Source organism: Fukomys damarensis, unplaced genomic scaffold, assembly GCF_012274545.1.
Source record: "Fukomys damarensis isolate Sample0158 unplaced genomic scaffold, DMR_v1.0_HiC HiC_scaffold_5, whole genome shotgun sequence".
Lineage (NCBI taxonomy): Eukaryota > Metazoa > Chordata > Mammalia > Rodentia > Bathyergidae > Fukomys > Fukomys damarensis.
The window spans coordinates 73,593,151-73,602,667 of record NW_022900917.1 but is presented as its reverse complement, the minus strand read 5'-3'; the positions used below and the strand labels follow the sequence as shown (position 1 = coordinate 73,602,667).

Here is a 9,517-nt window from a genome sequence, read left to right as displayed (position 1 = left end):
GAAAAAAAAAAAAAAAAAAAAAAAAGTCAGACCTGAGGGTCAATTTAACAGATTAGAAAATGCATAAACAACCTCAAATAGGGTGACAAAGGGGACAAACTGAAAGAAAGACAGCGTCTTTAGTAAGTGGTACTGACAACATTGGTTTTTGATGTGCCGAAGACTGAAACTAGACCCATGTCTCTCATCATGTACTAAAATAAAATAAAAATGGTTCAAAAATATAAATATTAAAACAGAAAGACTAAATCTACTGGAAGAGAGAGTAGGTAGAACTTTTTAAAATTAATTTTATTGGTACAATTTAAAGGTACATAATGATCACATTGATCAAAGAGAATCAGTACCTGCACAAGGTATATCTTGATTCTTTTTCTCCCAATCCCCTCTCTTCCCTTAACTTCCCTCCCCTTCCTATTTCTACAAGCTTTGTTTCCATTTTTTCCTTCTTTTCTTTCTTTTCCTTTCCTTTTTTTCCCTCCCCCTTCACAGTTTCCCTTTCCTTTTGAACAATTTCTTTATATTCTATATGATCTATTATACATTTTGGTCCTTATTTACCCTTCAATTTCTCCAACTAAAAAGACAATGCAATATTTACAATTTCACATAGCAGTATAAAGACATAGGTGTAGGCAAAGACTTCATGAAAAAAACTTGACTGCACTGGAAATATTATAAAGAATCAACAACTGGGATCTCATCATATTCAAAAGCTTTTGCACAGAAAAAGGGATCACCAACAGAGTAAAAAGGGTATCTACAGAGTGGGGAAAAATTTTAGCCAATTGTTCCTCAGACAAAGGACTACTATCTATAACATATAAAGAATTGAAAAAAGTCAGACTCCCCCTCCCAAGTATAAAGGCACAATCCAAAAATGGGTATCTGAAATGAATATATATTTTTCAGCTAAAGTACAAACAGCATATAAATATATGAAAAATGTTCAACTTTACTGGTCATTTGAGAGGCACAAATTAAAACAATGTTGAAATGTTATCTCACTCAAGATATCAAGAAATCAACCAAGAAATGCTGGCAAGATTGTAGGGGAAAAGGAACCTTTCTCCACTGTTGGTGGGAGTGTAGACTGCTTCAACCACTGTGGAAACCAGTATGGAGACACCTCAAACAACTAGAATTAGAGGTCCTTTTTGACTCAGCTATTCCCTTTCTTGGTATCTTCCTGAAACAATTAAAAGCATCAAACCACAGCCATATATATGCTGTGCATACATGTTTATAGCACCAGAGTTTGTAATAGCTAAATCTTGGAAACAATCCAAATGCCCATCAACCTATGAATGGATAAAGAAAATATGTGTGTAGGGGGTTAATAGAATGAAGTACTACTCATCCACAAAGAAAGATAAACTTGAGACATTTCTAGGTAAATGGATGCAACTAGAGACCATACTCTTAAGTGAAATAAATCAGGCACATGTGTAAATATCACATTGTCGATCTAGTGTGAAAAACTGAAAATATAAATAAGGACCAAAATGTATTATAAATATTGTGAAATAGGAAGAAAATGTTCAAAAGGAAAGGGAATCTAGGGAAGGGGGCAGGGGTAAGGAAGACAGAGAAAAGAAAAAAAATGAGTAAAGAAGGATAAGATGGAAACAGAGCTTTGTAAGTGAAGAGGGGCAAAAGTGTTGGAGCGGGGAGAGGAGAATGGAAAAAAAGAGGAGTCAAGATATGTCACGTACAGGTACAAATTCCCGATGATGAATATAATCATTATGTATATTTAAATTGTACCAATAAAATTAATACAAATAAAATAAAATTTCAGTCATCCAAGAGCAGGTGTAAGGACCAGGGACTATTTCAGAACAATGCACACTCATTTGGCAGTATTATCCCATACACTTGGGAGTCTTTGGAAAGGTGAATTTTATGTTATGTGTTATTTTTCCACAGTTAAAAAAGAGTGGCATGATCAGATTTTAATTTAGAAAAATCACAGCAACTGAAGAAAGGAGACAGACTGCAGCTAGAGACATGTTAGGAGTCTATTGCAGTTATCTAGGTGAGACAGGGAGGTATCCAAAAATAAGCAAACAGCACCGGAGTTAGAGGAAACAGAAGAAAGTTGTTAATCATTCTGTCAGTAGATAATGGGCCTTGTTCATGGAGTGGTTGAGAGGAGTGAACTCCTTAACCTGACAAGGTTTTCATTTTCCACAAAATTATCAAAGTCTGAGATTGTTAAATAACTCATTCACAGTCACAGAGATATACCTAAGTACTCAGGAATAAATCTTCCTGAAAACAAAAGTGATTTATTTCTCTAAATTTAGCTTCAGTCAAAAATCATTTTCAGCAATTTCATTAACAATCTCAGGGTAAGGTCAATGCCTTTCCACCACTTCTCTTACACAAAGTACCCTTTGTATTGTTCCCAGAATAGCTAGGGGTGTGTGCATGTGTGTGTGTGTGTGTGTGTGTGTGTTACTCATGAAGCACAAATCTATTTGATTTGAAATTGGATAATGAGAGGTCAAATATCAACTTGGACAGTAAGGAAAACTATATTAAGCCAAACTTTACATTTTATGAGTTTGAGATAATATAGTATCAAGAGTTGATAAAGAATTTTCTTTCATTTTCTTTAGTTATGGACTTTAAAGATATAAAAGTTGTATATTAAAAGATGTCCTTACATAGAGTAATGAACCAATAATTACCCTTCTGGTGTTGTTACTATACATTACTATTTTACTAATCTACGTGTTAATGTTAATTTAGCCCATGATGTTGACTTTACACTCCATATATTAGTTGGACATCACAGTATAAAAACAAACTGATGTGGGAGATTTAATACATCTTGTAAATATAGATTTCTTTTGGAGGGATTAATTTATAGGAGGCTCTCTTGTGTACCTTCCTTATTCATTTCCTTCATTCACACTTTCTGTCAATTGCTTCCAGAAAGAAAGAGTAGAAGTTGTGATTTTTTCATAAAATGGAATATTACTCAGCCATAAAGAATGAGAAAATAGATTCATTCATAGGAAAATGGATACATTTTGAGGATATACTCCTAAGTGAAATAAATAAGTCACACATGTGTAAATACCGAATAGTTTCCCTGGTGTAAATAATCTGCAACAATGCATAAGATTCTAGTAAGATTACTGACATTTAGAAATGGGAAGAAAGGAGCTAAAGGTGTAGGGAAGGTGGGATGGGTAGGGGAAGAGTAAAAAGGGAAAAGAAAAAAATGTGGGGAAAAAATGAGAATCAAGACTTGTCATGTAGAGGTACAAGATCCCAACAATGAATGTGACTGTACTGTATTCCTAAAATGTACTAATAAACTCAATTAAAGCTGAAAAAAAAAAGAAAGAGTAGAAAGCAAATTTTTTACCTTTTGTTTTTCCAAAATCATAATCCAAAAAGAGAAGTTAAAGGTTTTATTTATTTTTGAGACAGGGTCTCACTATGTAGTTGAGACTGACCTGGAACTCACTATGTAGCCCAGGCTGGTCTTGAACTCACAGCGATCCTCCTCCCTCAGTCTCCTGAGTGCTGGGATTACAGGTGTGCACCACCACACCCGGCAAGAAGTTAAAGGTTTTAGAGGTACAAGAAGTAAGGAGGTACTAGGCAGAATAGAAGTGTATAGGAAAAATGACATGGCCTTGAAAAACAATGATTCTCACTGGACTGAAAAGAGGTAATCTCCAATGGGTGAGACACTATGCCCATCATTAAAAATGGCTTCCTGGTAGTGCCTTGAAGAAACATAGGGCTCAAAAGTAGAAAGGCAGTAACCTGCAAAAAATGTGACATTTGCTCCTGGACTCATGGGTGGGTTCATGTGTGTAAGAACAAAAATATGCCCAGGGTGATTTAATAGCCCATGACCAGAGGTCAGATATGGGTGCATGTGCTCACCCCAACACTCAACAGAAACACACACACACACACACACACACACACACACACACACACACCTCTATGCACTACCTAAAATCTTAGAACTATGTATGCCAGTTAGTATGGAGTATCAGTTTGTCTGGCTTTGGGATCCACCCCCTGACTCTATGATTAGTGGATCACTTTTCTTAGTGTGTCTGGGTAGATCATGAAGGTGTGGCCTTAGGGTCTATGTCTGGTCCTTTGCTCCTTCTTTTTGGCCCAGTTTCTCTGCTCTGCTTCCTGGCTGTCATGAACTAAGTATCTTTGCTCCATTACACTTGTCTACCATCATATTTCTGCCTTTTAACCAGTCAAAGATGGATTGAATCCCTGTCTTAGTTACTTTTCTTATTGCTAAGACAAAATACTCAACAACCAAACTTAAAGAGGAAAGTTTTATTTAATTTTTTAGTTTGTAGAGGTTTCAGTCCATGCTTGGCTGGATCCAAGGCAGGGTGACATGGCAGAGGAGACTCTCAGAGGAGAAACAGTTCATGGCAGGCAGAAGGCAGCAGAATCAGCAAGCAGCAAGTGATAAATGACCACACTGGCCCTCTATCTGTCCCTTATATTCATCCAGGCTATATGCCTTTAGGGTGGGTGGCATTCACACACAGAGAAGGCTTTCCCATTATCCACTCCAAGAACTATGCCAAATCAGTGGACTAATTTAGGAATCATACACCCTTTACCCCAGCATCACACATCCTAGATCCAGCCACCTTCCATTTATGCCACCTGAGGCTTTGAGGAACATCTAAACACAAGCCATAGCAATTCCCTAAAACTGAGTCAAATTAAGCCTCTCCTTCAAGTTGTGGGTATTGGGTGTTGTGTTCCGCAACCAGGAAGCTGAGCAATATTTATGGCATCTCCCTGGGATCAGAAGACTACAGATAAAAACCAAGTAAGGTCATGGGTTAAATGTCTCACCAGCTAAACAGAAAAAGAAATACATTAATTTTAAAAAGTTGAATGAATGAAATAAGGTTCATATATGCAACTATATCAACACATATAAATACATTTGAATTATAATCCAATCTATACAGTGTTAGCTTAAATATTCTACATAAACCCCAAAGACCCCCCCAAGGCAAAAACAGTAAGGGGTAGGACATAATGCTTTTATGGTATTAAAATAATAATTGGGTAGTTTTTTTTTTAAAAAGAATTTGCTTTATTTCCCACTGAGTCTGCACATTTTGCCCCAAAACTTTCTGTGTCAAATTTTTTTTCCTCATTGAGTTCACTGATACATTTTAGGTATACAGTACAGTTACATTCATTATTGGGATCTTGTATCTTTACATGACAGATCTTGGTTCTTGTTTCTTCCCCCTGTCCCTTCCCTCCCTTCACCCACTTCTGTCAAATTTTAAAAGTAGATTTTACATCACAGCCAAGAGGGTTAGTGACATGGGTGAACTAGTGCTTTCCTACTTTTCATTACTACTTCTTTTTGCTTGCTTCTTAATCATTTTCCAGCATGTGTGTTCTTGTTATGTTAGAACCTCAGTAAGCAAAATCTTAATCATATCACACTTAGCTAGCTCATCCTCTGGTTAAACAAGAGACAAGGCAATAATGTCTTAAGAAAAAAGGAAGTGTGTAAATCTATCTCCTTGAAGCCTTCTTTCTCAGACTCACCTGACTGCCTCATGAGTTCTGCCTTTCTTATCTCAGAATTGTTTTCTCACTGATGAGAAGCTCTTCTCCTACTAGAATCTAATTTCAACTGGAATCTAAACTAGTTCCTGTGAGGATTCAAAATGTCTACAAAATTTATTCTGCATTTTTCAAAGCAGAATAAATATAGGAATAAAATAGACATTTTAGTTTTTTCTTTGTATTCTACTGCATTCCAGATAAAATGTGACTGCAAATATTTTTTTATTTTTTATTAGAATATGTTTGCAATACATAATAAGTATGTTCATCTTGGGGAATCTTTATCATTGTTACTCCCTTTATCCTCCCTTGTTTCTCCTTCACCAGATCCCCTTCTCATCTTTGCAGCACTTATTTTCCTGTTTCGTATCATTTTTCTTCTTTTTACTGTTTAAATTATTTATATTTTGGACCTCCCATATTAAAGAAATCACGTGATACTTTTCTCTTTCTCATTTATTCCATTTGGTTTCATAGTCCCCAGATCCATCCATTTTTCTACAAATGACTCAAATTTATGCCTCCTTATGACAAAGATTTTTACCCATAGACTTTCACTTCCAGCCCTACTCACCGTAGACATTGACTTGTCCTGATTTCTGTCAAAGCAGGCAATGCCCTTGACATTCCCAATGCCCAGTGTCCGCGATAACGGCCATGTCATTTTTTCCTTTAAGGATTTCTGACTATGGCAGCTGCCTGGTCCCCACCACCCTCCTTCCCTTTGGAAACAGGATCTCCCTGGTTTCAGGTCCCCTTCCTGAACTCAGTTCATCTTTTCTTCTACATGTGAATATTTTATGTCTTCAGTAAGTGTCAGGGTTTCTAGAGGGATTTTGCAAAGGACTCATGTAAAATTTAAATTTATATATTAACATGTCAACCTAGGGAGTCAAGAGTGCATTAGGAGTAAACTGATGTCCTTTTCTTAAACATAGTAACACAAATGTGCCCTATGTATATAGCAACTTCACAAAACAAATACATTATTTTCCACTGAGGCAACAAAATGATTTTCCCATACCACAACCATCCGTATTAAATGAAGTTTACCAAGTGGACTATTTTGGTTAAATGCAAGATGTGAAAATTTGTTTTTTCAAGAATTATAAAAGCCACATCTATGCCTTGAACAGAGCCAAAATTAATAAACTCTCTATCCAATCAAGAATGAGTTCTGCTATATTCATCTGCTACTCAATCTCATCCCAGCAGATTTATAAAAGCCAGAAAGTGTGAGAAGATTCTATTTAATTTGCTTTTGGAAAGACAAAATACATTTGACATTTTTACTTCCATCAGTCCTATTAAAATTAGTCATTGATTGTTTTTTTATAGCATTTGCATTAAGCATGTGGAAGTAGGTTTGTAAAACCCAAATTTAATTGGTGGCATTTTGCTGCATACTAACCATGATGGCCAAGGTACATAGCCCACAGGAAATCTCAGTACTCAGTATCCTAGTCAGAAAAAGGAATAATGAGAATGCAGAAAGACCTAACTCATACAAATGCTGGGATGATTAACAAGATGCTAAAAACAGATGCTATAAAAAAAGCTAAGAGACATCTCATAGGTGCTGGTAAGATTGTTGCCCACCTTATTATTATTATTATTATTATTATTATTATTATTATTATTACCTCTATTGCAATTGTTAGAAGCCAGGGGATATAGGCCACAGGTAAAATCATTCCTGCCATGAAAGGAGCTCACCGTTTCATCGGGGGGAGTGACAGACACCTGAGCAAATAGGGCATGGCCAATTCTGAAGTAGGGAATAAAGTCCACAGAACAGAAGATGATGGACACTGCAGTAAGTCATTAGTTTTCACTTGAGATGCCATGGAAGGCTTCACAGAGACAGCACTGCTTGGGCTTTGCAGAATGAGGTAAGTAATGTTTGAGGGAAACAAGGGAGAACAACCCAAGAAAAGGAAGTTGTGCACGACTTTGGCAAAATATTGTTCCTGAATCAAGGTACAAACCCAGCTTTAATAAATATGCAGCGAATGAAAGACAGCATGATCGAAGCTCTTTCCCAGCCTCTTCATAGTGGGTTTACTTCTTCTCTTTTAAGTGGTAGGGAATCATTTGGCGGTTTGCATATTCCGAAAGGAAAGTAATCCTGCTGAGCCAATGCTGTCATTCAAAAGCAGAATGCTGTAGAGGGCTGAAGAGTACCACATCATCCCAACAACAAAATAACATTTGAATCTCATCGTCGTTGTCCTCGTCTCTTTCTTGTTCTTCTTTTAACATGGTAACATCCCGCAGCAGAAGGAATGCTCAGAGGCAACCAGTTGCCTTGGCTCCAACCTCGGAACGCCAGAGAGTTTTGTCCCGCAGCTCGCTGCGCCCATTTGTCAGCCTGAACCGTTTAATGTAATTGAGGCCAAACTCAACCTCCTTGTCCTGCCTCCTTTTGTTGCCCAATACATCACCCTGGGAGACTTCCGGGTGGAGAAAGATTTTGGTAGGAAAGCTTCATCTGCATTGGACCCCTTCTGCATTCAGGCTAAATCCTCAGGTTCCCCAAGGAGAAAGAATTGAGAAATGACAGCATCATTTTCCGAAGCCAACTCTGCTAATGACTTTGAGGGATGCCAGAGAAGAGGGAATGCAGCCCCCCATATCCTCGCTCAGAACATACAAGAAAAGTGGAGAAAGATTTTGGTAGGAAAGCTTCATCTGCATTGGACCCCTTCTGCATTCAGGCTAAATCCTCAGGTTCCCCAAGGAGAAAGAATTGAGAAATGACAGCATCATTTTCCGAAGCCAACTCTGCTAATGACTTTGAGGGATGCCAGAGAAGAGGGAATGCAGCCCCCCATATCCTCGCTCAGAACATACAAGAAAATGTTTCTCTCTCTCTCTCTCTCTCTCTCTCTCTCTCTCTCTCTCTCTCTCTCTCTCTCTCTCTCTCCCCCCCCTCATCTCCTTTTGTTGCCCAATACATCACCCTGGGAGACTTCCGGGTGGAGAAAGATTTTGGTAGGAAAGCTTCATCTGCATTGGACCCCTTCTGCATTCAGGCTAAATCCTCAGGTTCCCCAAGGAGAAAGAATTGAGAAATGACAGCATCATTTTCCGAAGCCAACTCTGCTAATGACTTTGAGGGATGCCAGAGAAGAGGGAATGCAGCCCCCCATATCCTCGCTCAGAACATACAAGAAAATGTTTCTCTCTCTCTCTCTCTCTCTCTCTCTCTCTCTCTCTCTCTCTCTCCCTCATCTGGGATGAGCTCACCACAGAATTCAGGAAAGGAGAGGCAGGCAGCTTTTCTTTTTGCTGGGGTTAGTAAGGCCCAGAAAGCTGCGGAACACTCTTGAGGTGCTCTATCCTTAACAAGTAGCCTCATGGGATTAATTATCAACAAGTCGGGTTAAAAATAGAATCGGCCTTCTTTCTATTTAACACTGGGTTCAATTTTGTTTTCTTTATTCAGGGATGGTAGAATACAATCCTAACGGGCTGGTATTTTTTTTTTTAATCTTTTTCAAAGTATGTATCCAATTCCAGAGATCTGCTGGTTAGAGATGGGGGCAGTGTTAGAGGACTCTTCGCTCGTGGTTCTGAGGTTCTCTACGTAAGACAGGTGACCCTTGTAAGTGGAAAAGAATTGCAAAGAAAAGAATTAAACCCCTGTTTCCGGGACACTGCGGCCACACATAACCCTGGCGGCCCGGTGTGGTTAGAAAGGCAGCATCTGCGTCGAAAGCTACTCTAGTTCAGGGCAGACAGGAGTAAGGAGTTTCTTCTCCCTAGAGTAGAGGAAATAGCCCATGTGGAAGCGGGGCGAGGGGCGGCAGGGTGAAGCGGTCTTGTGGGCTTTCGCTGGGGGCCAGGGAGCAGCGAAGGCGCCCGGGCCTGACGTCATCGCCATCAGCTGACTGCTCAGGGCCCGGGC

At 38.6% G+C, this 9,517-nt stretch overlaps 1 pseudogene; it reads right to left on the bottom strand.

Moving 5' to 3' along the window:
• Positions 1-6,271, bottom strand: part of LOC104875405 — a 173,877-nt pseudogene extending 167,606 nt beyond the window's left edge.
• Positions 6,272-9,517: the final 3,246 nt, after the last annotated feature.